Below are 16,221 nucleotides of genomic sequence, written 5' to 3'. Positions count from 1 at the left end.
AAGTTGGGATGGAGGAGCAACAAGCAAGGCAGCAAAATGGCGTGAGGGGGAGAAGCACACAGGCGAGAAAGCAACAGAGGGAAGTACAGGAGGGCAACGAGAATGGGGTAGGAAGAAGCACATGAACAACAAAGAGCGACACAGAGTGTAAGAGGAAGGAACACAAGGAAGACAGCTGGGGAAAAACACTCTTGTGGCATGGTTAACAGTAAAGAAAAAAGTAATGGTTGAAAAGTAAGCAGTGGAAGAATAGAAGCCAGAAATATCAGGCTACAGTCACGAGCATTATTGCTTATGGCCCAGGGTAAAGTGGTCATATAGCCGGCTACATAGTGTGGTGCTTACTGATCCCAGTTATTGTTATCAAAAGCCCCGTGTATGAATTTGTGAGGCATAGTATTTTATTTTACAGGTATTTGGCCCACCTTTTATAAAGGGGCCTTAACTCTTGCACGAGAACACCGGAGCAAAAAAAACTAGCAAACCTAGTACACATACACACTTTGTGAACATTCCGCTTAATGCATTGTAATTAATATATACTACATGAAAACCGTGTCATACTTTGGCCCAACAAATAGGAAACAAAAAAATCCGTGACCTACTAACCCCCCCCGGACAATGCAAAAAAGAATCCTCCTTAAAAACAAATGCAACAGTGATCTTGAACCCCGTATTTATGTCCCAAAGGGAAACTTCAGAAATCCCTATTTAATCCGTGCTTACAAACCAGCTACAAATGCATGTTTGCCAGTCACACCCCTTCCTTCGGAGAGAACACCCCTTTATCACAATGTCCATTCCTTGGCTTAAAAGTGACCAATGTAAGCTTTTTGGAAGTAGCGCCATGTTAGAATTCCCATGTAGCCTGGCCTCCTTCATTCAACTTCAAAGGAAGCAGCCCGTTCCTGGCGAAATTTCAATTGTGCCAATGAAAACGATTGTTTTTTTTATCTTCCCTCCGACTAATTAACTTCAATGAGCTCTACCCTCATGTGAAATAAAAACAAACACCAGGCTTTGTGCATGCCGCGCTATTTACAAATGCTCCCCCCCCCCCACATTCTCACTACATCTCCCAGAATGCCTGCACTGACTGCCCGCAGGGTGTTCGTGGCTCCTCCATTCACAAACCAACTCTGCTCATAATGCAAGAAAATTAATGATGGTGAATAAGAACGCACGTGCATAACGCCTCTTCCGTTATCATGTCAGTTCACTAAGCATGTATGATTGCATGCAAAATAGTAGTTAAAATAATAAACATTGCTAATCCGTTTGTACTTCCATGATAGTGTTATGTAAGAAATTCAACTCCTGACCGTAAACAACTCTACAGTGTACTGCGATTTCATTCAACTATCAGTTTCATCCTACTCATATCCTCACGATGTTAGACAGGTCAACGTTTGAAGAGTTGGTGCAATCTATCCGATGGATGGAAACATGAATTCTATGCACACTGTAAATGGAAGAATGCACTTCAATATACTCCAAGCTTTTGAGACGCTCCGCGGCGTTTGAGGCATGCCAGCTTAATGCGCACTCCACCCAGTGCCAGCCTGATGCGTGTTACACCCACTGCCCACTCGCCTAAAACCATTAAAATAAAGTGCTTTCAACAAAATCAAGCCCAGAAGGGTTCACGCAAGACAGAACAAGACGTCAGTGGTTGTTTTATTTAGTTGCTTTGCCGTGAAATTAATCCCAAAAAAAACTAGCATGGTGAAAGAAGCAAAGAAATGCGGCTGCCCGAGGCCACCCTGTGGTCATCAGGAGGGCGGGCTAGTAGTCCCAAAGGGCTTCCCCCCCTTCTCCGGTCATCCACTCCTCCCCGTGCAGGAGGTGCCCGGCTGGATGGTGGGCGGGCCAGTGACGCGCGTCCGGGGCGGCAAACATGGCGAGGGGTATATGACCTCCCCTCGCCGTTTTCTTCCCCCTCCGCCTACTCCCTCTTTCTCGGGAGGTTCAGCCGGGCTAGGCGCCCTGCATAGCAGCGGGCCGCTGAGGAGGCTGGGGCAGCACTGGGAATCGGGGTCGGGGAACCCACGAGGGGGTTGCGCTGGGTAGTGCTGCGGGCGGCCTCGGGACACCCAGCCTTCGGTGCCGTACCATGCGGGGCCTTGCCGCACATTATGTCGCCGACCAAACTGTGCTCCCTCCCTCGCATCTCATTACCTCCTCGTCCTGTCTTCCTCGCCACAGTAATAAACATATGAGCCTCCGGCTCCACACAGAACTCCAAGTAAAATTAAAAAGCAACGCTCTAGTCTCCCCTCCCTCCTCCAATATGGCCCCCGAGGCTTCCACCAATCCCATAAAGGGACACATAACCAGCCACTCAGCCTGTTCTTTTTTTCTGCACTTCTCCGAGTGCTGTGTTCCCTGCTGGTCAGGTGAGTGGGCTGGGTTCCTGCTTTAGCGGTTCCCTTAGTCCGTGGTATCTGGTTGGGGGAAAGTAGTGTGTTTCGCTATTGCGTGTATTTCTGTTCGTTACCGAATGCGTGTATGTTAAATTTTTTTCCCCCTTCTTCTGCCTATGTGCCTCGTGTCCTGCCTAGCGGACGTACGTGGCGTTCATTGCGGCTGGGACTGTGTCTGCTGCTTTCTATGGCCGGGACGCCTTGTGTCCGGTCGGCCGTTTTGTTACTTGCCTTACCGACCGCGTGTCCTGCTGAGCGGACGTTGCGCGGCCGGGGGCATTGTCTGTGGGGGCCGGTGGCTTCCGTGGGCGTTACCTTACCTGCTGCCGGTTGGCGTCGGCATGGTTTGCTGCCTCTTCGCTCTCTGCTCCGTCAGGGGCGCATTCAGGGCTCGGCTGGGCTGGGCTCTGCTCTCAGTCTGTGGCTGTGGGTGCGCGCGCGGCGTTTCCGGCTGCATTTATTCTTTGTGCAGGCGTCGAGGTGGGGTTTGTGGGGTTGCTTGGCAACCTCGGGACCTTATTTTAACGGGCTGTTCTGCCTTATGCCTGTGTTTGTTTTACACTTTGTTGGCGAGCATGTCTTCACATGGGTCCGTTGTCTCGGAGGACTCTTCTCCTGCGGACCCGGTTGACCGTAAGGTGGATGGTGCTGTGAAACGCACTTTTGCGGCTGCAAATTTTTCTATCCGGGCGGCGGCCTATTCCTCTTACACTATCCAGTCCTTGCTCAAGGATTTCCAGTCTCTGTCGGAGTTGTTGGACCAAGGGGAGGATGTTTCTTCTACCCTGGCGATGATGGAGCAGCAGGTCCGTCTGCTGTCGGATGTCTCCTTTGATTCGCTGGGGGCTGCTGCTTCTGCGGCCGGATCCTCTGTGGCTGCGAGGCGTCAGTTGTGGCTCCGTTCCTGGAAAGCTGATGCTGCTCAGAAGAACTTGCTTATGAAAATCCCTTTCTCTGGGGTTAGACTTTTTGGTTCGTCTCTTGACGACATGGTGAAGAAGACGGCAGAGGACCGTAAACTGCTTGCTCCTGACCGTCCTGGCAGGTTCCGTGCTTTTGGTTCCCAGCGGTCTTTTGGTACCTCGAAGAGGGGCCGGGCTGGTCAGCCCTTTCGTGGACGGGGGCGTGGCCGGGGTGCTCCCTCCTTTGATAAGTCCCGGTTCTCCGGCGCTTCTGCCTCCTCCGCCCCTGCTTCCAAGTCCTGACTGGATCGCTCCTGGTGTCGGTCCGGTTGGGGGTCGACTTTCTTGCTTCATGGACTCTTGGCGCGAGACTGTGTCAGACCGATGGGTGCTTCGCGTGATTTCGGAGGGGTTGCGCATTGGATTTGCCCAGACGCCCCCAGACTATTTCAAGGCCACTCCTTGTCCCGGAGATCCGGTGAAACGGTTGGCGCTTTTGGACGGCATCGCTTCCATGGTGGTCAAAAAGGCGGTGATTCCTGTGCCCTGCGACCAAGTGGGGAAGGGGGTGTACTCCATTCTCTTTCTGGTGTCCAAGCGCACGGGGGATCTTCGACCTGTGATGGACCTGAAGTGGGTGAATACTTTCGTCCCTCACCGAGGGTTCAAGATGGTTTCCCTGCCTTTGATCCTTCCTCTGATCTCTCAGGGGGATTTCCTTGCTTCGATCGACCTGAGGGATGCTTACCTTCATGTTCCTCTTCATCCAGAGTTTCAGAAGTTTTTCCGGTTTTGTGTGCAGGGGCGTCATTACCAATTCCAGGTATTACCTTTTGGACTCTGCTCTGCTCCACGGGTCTTTACTAAGATTCTGGCTCCTCTTATTGGACATTTACATGGAGAGGGGGTTAGTGTTTTTCCTTATCTGGACGACATTCTAATTTCTGCTTCTTCTCTTCCTAAGGCGGAGTTGCATGTCCAGATGGTGTGCCAGGTCCTGACGCATCATGGGTTCCTAGTGAATGTGCCGAAATCCTCCCTGGTTCCTGCACAAGAATTGACATTCATTGGGGCTCTGTTCAAGACTCAGTTGGGGATGGTGTTCCTGCCCCCTCCCCGTGTTTTGGCCCTGATGTCTGCTGTTCGCTCCCTGTTGGTGGGGGTTTCTCATCCGGTGAGCCTGTGGTTGCGAGTTCAGGGTCTGATGTCGGCTTCCTTGTTGACGGTGCCATGGGCTCGCCTTCATATGTACCCGGTGGTGTCCCACATTTTATCGCATTGGGACCCCTGTTCCCTCGATATGGATGTTCTGGTTCCTATGTCGGCGGAGGTTCGGGTGGTCCTGGGTTGGTGGTTGGACGAGGGTCATCTGTCCAAAGGCCGCCCTTTTCTGATTGTTCCCACCCGCGTGGTCACTACCGATGCCAGCCTGCTGGGATGGGGTGCTACTCTGGGGGTTTCGGCGGCTCAAGGGATTTGGCCTCAGTCGGTTTTGTCCTGTTCCTCCAACTTCAAGGAACTGAAGGCCGTCCTTCTGGGTCTGTTGGAATTCTCAGCTCTTGTTCAGGGTCACCACGTGCAGATCCGGACGGACAATCAGGTTGTGATGTCGTATGTGAACCATCAAGGGGGGTGCAGGGTTCGCTCCCTCAGTTGCCTGGCTCGTCGGATTGGTTCTTGGGCGGAGGTGCATCTGTTGTCCCTGTCGGCCATCTACCTACCTGGGGCGGAGAACACGGTGGCGGATTGTCTGAGCCGGGTGTTTCCTTCCATGGGTTCCTTATCTCTCACGAGGTGGATGTTCAGGAGGTTGCGGATGATGTTTGGTTGTCCGATTGTGGACCTGTTTGCCTCCCAGGACAATGCCCAGACCCGTTGTTTTTGCACAATTATGCCTTGCCGGGACGCCTGGAGGGTGGACGCCCTTTCGTTCCCTTGGCCGGAGGGTCTGCTGTATGCCTTTCCCCCTGTTCCCCTGCTTCCGGCTGTGCTACAGAAAATCAAGAGGGTGAGGTCATTGGTGCTTCTGATTGCGCCTTGTTGGAAGCGTCGCCCTTGGTTTCCCCTTCTGAGGGAATTGGCGGTGTCTCCGGGGTGGCCCTTGCCGTTCGTGCCGTATCCGCTGATGGGTCCTCATCTTCCACTGCCGGTGTTCCGTTCCCTGGGTCTGCGGGCCTGGCTCTTGAGAGGGAGTCTCTGATACGTGGCGGTTGTTCGGTGACTGTGGCTGGTGTCATTCAGCAGTCACGGCGGCCTTCTACGCTTAAGTCTTACGCCAAGCATTGGGATCATTTTGCTTCTTGGTGTGTTGTTCGTGGGCTGACGTTGGAGTCTTTGGATCCGGCTCGCATTCTGGACTTTCTGAACGATGGGTTTGTGTTGGGTTTGGCCATCTCGACCCTTCGGGCTCAGTGGGCCGCCATTCGGGCTTTTCATGTCCTGCCTTTGGTGTCCATTTCTCCGTTGGTTGCTCGACTTTTTAAATCTCTTTCTTTCCAGCGGCCACGTCCTATCATGCGTCCTCCTCCTTGGGACCTTCCTTTGGTTTTGCGTTCCTTGCAGTTGGCTCCGTTCGAGCCTTTGGAGTCTGTGGACCTGAAGTTTTTGACTCTCAAGGTGGTGTTTCTGGTGGCGATTGCCTCTGCCAGGCGTGTGGGTGAGTTGGGTGCTTTCCTTCGTTCTGCCCCGTTTTTGTTGGTTTTGGCGGACCGTGTGGTCTTGCGCCCTCATCCCACCTTTGTTCCTAAAGTGGATTCTTTTTTTCACCGGTCTGCCGAGGTGGTTCTTCCGGTTCTGTGTCCTGATCCCTCCTCGGCTGAGGAGTCCCTTTTGCACCTCTTGGATGTTCGGCGTGCCTTACTGATTTACATTTCTCGCACTTCTCCCTTTTGTAAGGTTGACTGCTTGTTTGTGAATTATGGTTTGTCGCGTCAGGGTATGAAGCCCTCCCTGTCCACGATCAGTCGGTGGATTAAGGAAGCCATTCTTTTGGCCTATGCTTCGGTGTCGGTGGTTCCGTCTCTTCCTGTTCAGGGTCGTTCCACCAGGGCTGTGGCGGTATCCTGGGCTTCTTTCAAAGGGGTGTCTATGGAGGATGTTTGCAGGGCTGCTACGTGGTCTTCTCCGCATACCTTCATGTCCCATTACCGCCTCCAGATTGGGGGTGGGGGTTCTGTTTCGTTTGCCTCTTCTGTTTTGACTGCTGGGGTACCTTAAGAGGTTGTCCGTTTTTTGGGTTGTTGTGCCTCTGTATATTAAATATGTTTCACTGCACTGATGTGGTGGTCTGTTTTCCTTACATGAAGCTGATTGCTTTGGTATCGGCTCATATGTTTATTACTGTGGCGAGGAAGACAGGACGAGGAGGTAATGCCCCGGTTACTTACCGGTAATCTTCATTACTCCGAGTCCATGTCTTCCTCGCCACAGTATAGTTTCCCTTCCCTCCCGGCCCTGGTGGTGGCTTCATGTCTGCGGCTTGGTTTTCAGGCTGAGTGGCTGGTTATGTGTCCCTTTATGGGATTGGTGGAAGCCTCGGGGGCCATATTGGAGGAGGGAGGGGAGACTAGAGCGTTGCTTTTTAATTTTACTTGGAGTTCTGTGTGGAGCCGGAGGCTCATATGTTTATTACTGTGGCGAGGAAGACATGGACTCGGAGTAATGAAGATTACCGGTAAGTAACCGGGGCATTGCATCAGAGGTGCTTGAAGGGAGGGGGGACGGATTTAGGAGCTGGCGGGCGGCCGATATTTCAGCGTCTTTATTTATTTATTTATTTATGCAATTTTATATAGCGCGGACTTTACCCAAAGGTGTCAGAGCGCTTCACAATAGAACAGAAAAGATACAAACTGAGAACCTTAAACGAGCAACAGATTGCAGAGGCATACGTTACGTTACATACGGTAAAGTGATAATTGTGAGCAAACAAGAATACATGAGGTAGTAAAAATTGTGAGAAACCAAAAATACATGAGGTAGACAAGGTAATTGTGACACTTGTGAGCAAACAAAATACATGAGGTAGTAAAAATGTGGGCTACCAAAAATACATGAGGTAGTAAAAAGTGCACAGGAGGGAAAAGTGACAAGTGTGCAGGCTACAAGAGAAAATAGAGTATAATTTGCGCTATAATACCCCGAGGGTCCGCCCCCAAGGTCCGGAGGGACGGACAAGTTGGTCATGTGACCGCCCTATAATAAAAAGAGGTCGAGCACGTGAGAGGGCGTTCAGAGACGCGCGCCGACCGACCAAGCAACTTTATTCCCAGTGTCTGGCTGAGTTTATTCCAGGACCACGTGCTAGGCCTAGTCAGGGTTAGATGCCCCTTGATGAGCGTAGATCACCCGACACAACAATTGGCGACGAGGGTGGTGATCGATTCCCCGCTCGGGGTGCGTGTGTGTGTCCCTATTGGGGTGAGGCGGCTGCGGGCACTACCACGTGTCCGCGGTGCTCGTGCCTTGCCACCACACACCCCCCCCCGCTCTGCCTGCCTGGAGGAAACACTCTGATCCCTGGCTCTCATCAGGTGAGCAGCGCTGGCCTGCATCTCTCTGCGGCGCACAGCAGTCTGATTGGTCGCGCGAGGCGCGTCCGGCGCTCCGGCTGCCGCTGGATCACATCCCGGCTACCCACGGATATCCTCCCTGCCGTCCAAAGCGATGGCTAACATTCCGCCCATTGAGCCGTTCGTGGTGGAAGGTGCACCGTCCACTCTCGCACCGAAGTGGAAAGAATGGGTGGACAGGCTATTCATATTCTTTGAGGCCACCAAGGTCCACAAGGAGCAGAAGCGGGCCATGATCCTCCATCTTGGTGGCAAGGACATTCATTCCATCGCCCGCACCCTCACGGAAGCAACTCCCAAAACCCACCACACGCTCATAAATGCGCTCAATGCGCATTTTGAACCCATGGCCAACCAAGACTATGAACGGTTCATCTTCAGGCAAGCGCGGCAACTGCCAGAAGAATCACTGGACGCCTATCACTCGAGGCTGAAGAAACTGGCACTAACGTGTGGATTTCAGGATGTCACGGAGGAAATCAGAGGACAGATCATTCAGGGCTGCGCTTCTGCCAAACTGCGCGAGAGAATTCTAGAAGAGTCCGGGAAACCCCTCCCAGACATTCTCACGCTGGGCCGCACGAAGGAGCTGTCCAAGGCCAGGGCAGCCCACATGGAAGCAGCTCTGCAGGCCAATATGAAAGTGGAACCGGTGAACAAACTGCAGGTCCGCCCACAGCCCAAATGGGTGAAGAGAACAACAACTCCGCAGGGCGGAGCCTCGGCGCAGTCATGTGGTTACTGCGGAGGCCCGAGACACCCGGCGCCAGAATGTCCAGCACGGGGCAAGATCTGCTCCGGGTGCGGGAAAATGAACCATTTTGAAAAGGTGTGTCGGTTTAAAAAGTTCAGCAAGCCCCGCCAGACAGTACACGCGGTGGTGGAGCCTGAAAGCGCGGAAGGAGGGCCCAGCAACAGTGACATGGACGACGACGAGGAGGAAAGGTCCCCACACAAGGTGCACATGATCGGCACAGCCACCCGACGCACAATGACCCTACCACAATGCGCAATACAGGTGGCTGATCAGGACATCATGGCGACGGTGGATACGGGCGCATCAATAAACCTGATGAGTGCGTCCCTCTATGGAGACATGGCTACTCCACCCAGCCTCCGCCCCACTCCGATCACTGTTTTTGCCTATGGCCAGGATGTGCCCCTCCGTATTCGAGGAAAGTTCAAAGCAGCAGTCCGGCACGGAGATAAGATCACGCGTGCCAACATCTTTGTGTCGGAGGAAGGCCAAGGCATGCTCCTGAGTTGCCGGACGGCAGAAGACCTGGGAGTGGTCTCTTTTGCATTTGGGGTGCACGAGGAGTCAGTGCAGCAACTGATCATAGACTTTTCGGACCTGTTTGAAGGGATCGGCCGATTCAAGGGCCGGGAAATACACTTGCATGTGGACCCCACTGTCCAACCGGTGGCCCTGCGACACCGGCGGGTCGCGTTTCATCTGAGGCCCCTGGTTGAAGAAGAGCTACAGAAGTTGGAAGCAGCGGGCATCATTGAGAAAGTGTCCGGACCCACCCCCTGGGTATCGCCCATCGTGGTCACTCGGAAGCCCAAGCAGCCGGGAGCGGTCCGGATATGCGTGGACATGCGCCTCCCCAATGCGGCCATCAAACGGGAAAGACACATCACCCCCACGATCGATGACCTGATCGGAGAGATGGCTGGAGCCCGGTGGTTTTCCAAGTTGGACCTCAGAGCGGGGTACCATCAGCTCGTGCTGGATAGAGAGTCTCGGAACATCACGACGTTCTCCACTCACGTCGGACTGCGCAGGTACACCAGACTGAGTTTCGGGATCTCCAGTGCTGCCGAGGTATTCCAGAATGTCATCCAAGAGCTCATTGCTGGCATACCGGGGGTGATCAATGTTAGTGACGACATCATGGTGCACGCGAGGACAATTCCTGAGCACAACCAACGCTTGGCACAGGTGTTCCGCAGGCTCCGCAGCGCTGGACTCACTCTGCACCGAGACAAATGCGAGTTCCTTCAGACCAAGCTGGGGTTCTTCGGCTATGTATTCTCGGCCGATGGCGTTACTCCTGATCCGGACAAGGTCAAAGACGTCAAAGATGCACCTCCGCCCACGACTGTCACGGAAGTCCGAAGCTTCCTCGGAATGGTGAACTACTGTGGTCGCTTCATAAGAGACCTAGCTAACCTGACCCTCCCTCTGCGGGAGCTAACCAAAGACTCCACACCATGGAACTGGGGACCGGAGCAGGAAAGAGCATTCCAAGCCATCAAGAGTGCGCTGTCCAGCGACACCACGCTGGCGTTTTTTGACCCCAGACGTTTCACCCTCATTGCTGTAGATGCTGGACCGGCGGGATTGGGGGCCGTCCTGATGCAGAGAGCCCGGGACGAGGTGGACTGGGCCCCCGTCGCTTTTGCCAGCCGGTCCCTCACGGACACTGAACAAAGGTACTCCCAAATTGAAAAGGAAGCCATTGCAATTCATTGGGGATGCCGGCACTTCCATCTGTATGTATATGGCAAACCCTTCACAGTAGTAACGGACCACAAGCCACTGCTGTCGCTGTTCTCAGGTACATCATCCAAACCACCCCCCAGAATTGAGAAGTGGATTCTGCAATTACAGGAGTATAACTGCACCATTGAGTACCAGCCAGGGGCAAAGAATCCGGCGGACTATCTGTCACGACACCCCCGGGCGGCCACCCCAGAGGAGATGGAGGAAGCTGAAGAGACGGAGGCCTATGTGCGATGGGTCGTGGCCAGATCATGCCCGCGCCCCATATCCCTGGAAGAGGTGGTGAGCGCCACGACTCAGGACGCCTGCATACAGCGGGCCAAAGATCTGCTCCGGACAGCCAACTGGCAGAAAGCTAGGGAGAGCTGGAAGGTGCTCACCCCCGTGGCCCAGAAAATCATGGACGGTCTGTACCACGTGAGGGCTGAACTGAATGAAGACGAGGCAGGGTGCCTCCTGCGAGGGCATCGTCTGGTGATCCCGACGGCCTTGACGAGCCGAGTAGTTCAGCTGGCGCATGTAGGACACCAGGGAATGGTCAAAACAAAGGCCCGGCTGCGGACAAAGGTGTGGTTCCCGCTAATGGACGACATGGTGGAAACAGCTGTGCGCACATGCACGGCCTGCCAGACCACAGGTGACAGCCCCCGCGAAGCACCCATTATCGTGGAACCCAGGCCCCGAGGTCCTTGGGAAAGGGTCAGCATGGACTTTGGCAGCCTTCCGAATGGATGGCACACGCTAGTGATGATCGATGATCACTCCAAGTACCCGGAAGTCGAAATCATCACCAGCACCAGTGCCGACTGTGTGATTCCCAAGATAGAGAAAATTATTGCCACGCACGGAGCCATGAAAGAACTCAGAACGGACAATGGCCCGCCATTTCAGGGCCAAGACTTTGCAGACTATCTCTTATCCCAAGGAATTCGCCACAGGCGCATCACCCCAAGATGGCCTCAGGCCAATGGAGAGGCCGAACGATTCATGAGAACATTAAACAAAGTAATCCGAATTGCACATGATAAAGGACAGTCTGTGGAGATGGCCATCTTCACCTTTCTCCGTAGCTACCGCCAGACCCCTCACTCTACAACGGGGGTAGCTCCTGCACACCTTCTCGTAGGACGAGTAATAACGGACTCCATTCCTCATCATCCCCAGTGGGCCCCTGAACTGATAAAGGAACAGACTGTAGAAATGAAGAGGCGGGCCGCCTATGATCAGATCAGCAAGAAACGGAGGGCGGTGGCCCCCCACATCAAAAGAGGTGACCTTGTACTCATAAAAAATCGGGCCACTGGGGGAAAATTCAAACTCAGTTATGAAAAACGACCATGGCGAGTCAGTGGTGTGAAGGGCACCCGCATCACAGTTACTCGAGGACGAGACAAGGTGACTCGCAACGTATCCCATTTCAAACTCTACCACCCGGCGAGTAGTGAGCCAAGGCGCCAGCAAGGCGACAGAGAAACCGAAACTGCAACTATGGTGCCGCCTGGTGAATCAACATCTCAGCACGAGGTCCGGCCACGTGCTGAGCAGCCGGTCCCTGGTGAGGATGTGGGCGGAGACCTGGAGGCCCTGGATGAGGCCCCAGATCCGGAGGGGGCCGACAACGAGGCGCCAAGCCAAGAGGTGGAGACTGGAACCGAGCCGATGACGCAGCGAGGGTCCCAGCGCCAGCTACGTGCTAACCCCACTCCCTCCAGCTGGCTGAGAGACTACTTTACGTAAGACTGTTCTAATTTATACGTGCGCCTGCAATGTTTTGAACCGAATGCGCTAGCATTTGTGAAAGACGCTGAAGGTATCAGTCCCGATGCTAATGAGACAGTGGGCTCGATCAGACTATATTTGCAGTGTTACAGTGTGTTGTTGGTTTTGTTGTTTTTCGTGTTTTAGGAGGAATGTTGTGTCCCCGAGGGTCCGCCCCCAAGGTCCGGAGGGACGGACAAGTTGGTCATGTGACCGCCCTATAATAAAAAGAGGTCGAGCACGTGAGAGGGCGTTCAGAGACGCGCGCCGACCGACCAAGCAACTTTATTCCCAGTGTCTGGCTGAGTTTATTCCAGGACCACGTGCTAGGCCTAGTCAGGGTTAGATGCCCCTTGATGAGCGTAGATCACCCGACACAACAGTCATCAGGAGGGCGGGCTAGTAGTCCCAAAGGGCTTCCCCCCCTTCTCCGGTCATCCACTCCTCCCCGTGCAGGAGGTGCCCGGCTGGATGGTGGGCGGGCCAGTGACGCGCGTCCGGGGCGGCAAACATGGCGAGGGGTATATGACCTCCCCTCGCCGTTTTCTTCCCCCTCCGCCTACTCCCTCTTTCTCGGGAGGTTCAGCCGGGCTAGGCGCCCTGCATAGCAGCGGGCCGCTGAGGAGGCTGGGGCAGCACTGGGAATCGGGGTCGGGGAACCCACGAGGGGGTTGCGCTGGGTAGTGCTGCGGGCGGCCTCGGGACACCCAGCCTTCGGTGCCGTACCATGCGGGGCCTTGCCGCACATTATGTCGCCGACCAAACTGTGCTCCCTCCCTCGCATCTCATTGCATCAGAGGTGCTTGAAGGGAGGGGGGACGGATTTAGGAGCTGGCGGGCGGCCGATATTTCAGCGTCTTTATTTATTTATTTATTTATGCAATTTTATATAGCGCGGACTTTACCCAAAGGTGTCAGAGCGCTTCACAATAGAACAGAAAAGATACAAACTGAGAACCTTAAACGAGCAACAGATTGCAGAGGCATACGTTACGTTACATACGGTAAAGTGATAATTGTGAGCAAACAAGAATACATGAGGTAGTAAAAATTGTGAGAAACCAAAAATACATGAGGTAGACAAGGTAATTGTGACACTTGTGAGCAAACAAAATACATGAGGTAGTAAAAATGTGGGCTACCAAAAATACATGAGGTAGTAAAAAGTGCACAGGAGGGAAAAGTGACAAGTGTGCAGGCTACAAGAGAAAATAGAGTATAATTTGCGCTATAATACTGCGATATATGTTAGACACTCAAGCACAAGAACAAACGATTAAGTAGGCAAAAGTGGCACTTGTGCAAGTATCAAAGGTAAAAAACATGTGAGAGGAAGCAAACCGTGTGTTACAGGGGCAAAGTGGTGAGTGCAAGTTGCAAGAGGGTACCAAACACAAGTACATGGATAATAGTGCAATAAAAGGCAAACACTCTAACCGCAAGAACACACTGGGAAGGCAATTCCATGGACATGAGAAGTAGAAATTATCAGTAGTGGGAGATCTTCCTTCAGATAAAAGAGAGTTACTTTTGGAGGTGTCTCTGGAGGAGGAGAGCTTTGAGGTCCCTTTTAAAGGCCTGGGAGGAGGCGGTGGTCCGGAGCTGAGGCGGGAATGAGTTCCAGATTCTCACTGCGTTGCCTGAAAAGGATTGGGCCATCGTTCTTTCCTTCTTGAAAGTGGGAGGCTCAAGCAGTAGATTCTCCGCATTGCGTGAAGGTCTAGAACCTCCAGAGAGTTTCAGTTTATTCGCCAGGTAGAGAGGCGAAGAGGAGTGCAGGGCTTTGTGGATGATACAAGCGGTCTTGTAGATAGCTCTAGCCTCAAAGGGAAGCCAGCGGAGGGTAGATAACATCGGTGTGATGTGATCGCTTCTTTTGGCCCCATAAATGAAACGAGTTGCTGAGTGGAAAACAGACTTAAGTGGGATTTGGGGAGGCCAGTAAGAAGAGAATTGCAGTAGTCAAGTCTGGAGAGGACCAGTGCTTGCACCAGGGTTATAAGGTCCTGCTCCGCGAAGAAGCGACGGATTCCCCAAAGAAGGCGCAGTTGGTATCGAGCTGATTTCGCAATGGAATTGATGTGGGGAATTAGGTTAAGTTTTTTGTCTAGTATGACACCAAGGGATTTGGCGCTGTCGACAATGATGGGTTTATTGTTTAGTAGATTCATCTGATCCATCCATGATTGAACCGGGGGAGGAGAGAGTGAGGAGGAGAAGAGGAGGAATTCAGTTTTGGAGGGATTCAGAATCAGTTGATGAGTTGACATCCAGTTTTGAATGGAGTCGAGAGTGGAGCTTAGGATGGAGAGATCGTGAGTAGAGGTAATCTTGAGGTAGAGTTGAGTGTCGTCCGCATAAAGATGATAGTGAATCCCGGATTTACTTAGGAGATTTCCCAGTGGTTCTAAATAGAGATTGAACAGTGTGGGAGCAAGTATCGAGCCTTGGGGAACACCTTGACCTACCGCCACAGGAGGTGAAAGACTGTTCGCTATTTTGATCATTTGGGATCTGCCAGAAAGGAAGGATGCAAACCATTTAAGCACAGTGCCCTCCATGCCCATTCTCTGTTGAAGAATATTGAGGAAGGTGTTGTGATTGACAGTGTCAAAGGCTGCGGAAAGGTCAAGGAGAATTAGCAGACAGGACCCCCCTGAATCGAGTATCCTCAACGCGTCATCAACCACTTGCAGTAGGGCTGTTTCAGTGCTGCAGTTTTGGATGAAGCCGGACTGACAGTGGTCTAGAAGGTCATTGTCCTTGATATGACAGGAGAGTTGTTTTGCTACACATCTTTCTGTGATCTTCGCCAGAAAGGGAAGGTTAGTGATGGGGCGGAAGTTGTTGAGGTCATTCGCATCAGCAGTGGGTTTTTTCAGAAGAGGGGTGACCTGCCCAGTTTTGAAGGAGGCAGGAAGGGAGCCTTGCCAGAGGGAGAGGTTGATCAGAGTGGTCCAATAGGAGAGGGAATGGGTATAGAAGTCAATGGCAATGGCACTGGGGATAGGGTCAAGAGAATGGTTGGATGGCTTCGTTTCTCGTATGCACTTGAGAAGGGCATCTTCAGATATAGGGTCAAAGCTCTGCCAAATGGCTAAGGATTTGCGCTCCTCTGGAGGGGTAGGATGAGCGACCTGATCCACAAGTGATTTCACTTTTTCATCAAAGAAAATAGCAAAATCCGCTGCTCTCTTTGTAGAATCATCCACCTTGGAGGTTGGGGGAGAGCAGTTAGGCATTTTGATGAGATCAAATAGTTTTTTGGGTCTATTTTTGGCGGAGTCAAGAAGGGTTTTGAAGTGTGTCGCTTTCCCAAGGAAGATGTGCTTGTGGTACTTGGATCTTGCTGAGCGAAGCTTGGCCAAATTGTCGGAAGAGGGCACTTGCCTCCATTCTTTCTCCAGGGATCTTAGCTGCTTCCTTTCCTCATAAAGGGATTTGTTGAACCAAGGTGCTGAGGGAGTGGGCCTTAACCTTTTGCTTTTGAGTGGAGCGACTTTATTAATTTCAGCTGCAAGAACTGTGAGGCTTTGAGAGGTGAGTTCGTCAACATCTAGGTTCGGGTCGAGCCTTGGAAGAGATAGCAAAGCTGATTCACAGAGGGGACCGACATCAATATTTTTAGCATCCCGGAACCATGAGATGGCCCTCTTGGGTTGGCCAAGAGTTATAGAGTGTGAAAGTTGAAGAGAGAATGGGATGAAGAGGTGGTCAGACCAATCTACATGAATTGGGGTAGTGGTAGAAAGCATGCCTGCTTTAGAAATAACAAGGTCCAGGATTACGCCCTTAGAATGGGTTGATTCAGTGCAGTGTTGGATAAGATCGTTAGTAGATAGGAAAGTGGCCAGTGAGTTCGCAGAGGAGTCTTGCGGTACTCCCCAGTGGAGATTGAAGTCACCCACGAATGTCTGATTGTCACTTCGCGAGTATTGGTCGCTGATGAAGTCGGTGAGTTCATCCATAAACGAAGGGCCACTACGAGGCGGGCGGTAAATGACATGGAATCTGAGGGGTGAACGGTGTTGCAATTGAAGCTCAAGAGAAAGGCATTC

At 52.6% G+C, this 16,221-nt stretch overlaps 1 protein-coding gene across 4 annotated transcripts in view; it reads right to left on the bottom strand.

Annotated features, from left to right (window-relative positions):
• The window catches only part of LOC147691995 (cytochrome P450 2F3-like), a 556,138-nt gene that overhangs the window by 236,386 nt on the left and 303,531 nt on the right, over positions 1–16,221 (bottom strand). The gene's annotated exons all lie outside the window — the stretch shown is intronic.

The sequence above is a fragment of the Lissotriton vulgaris genome, chromosome 9, assembly GCF_964263255.1.
Source record: "Lissotriton vulgaris chromosome 9, aLisVul1.2, whole genome shotgun sequence".
NCBI lineage: Eukaryota > Metazoa > Chordata > Amphibia > Caudata > Salamandridae > Lissotriton > Lissotriton vulgaris.
Note: the sequence above shows the minus strand (reverse complement) of the source record. Positions and strands in the feature narration are given on the sequence as shown.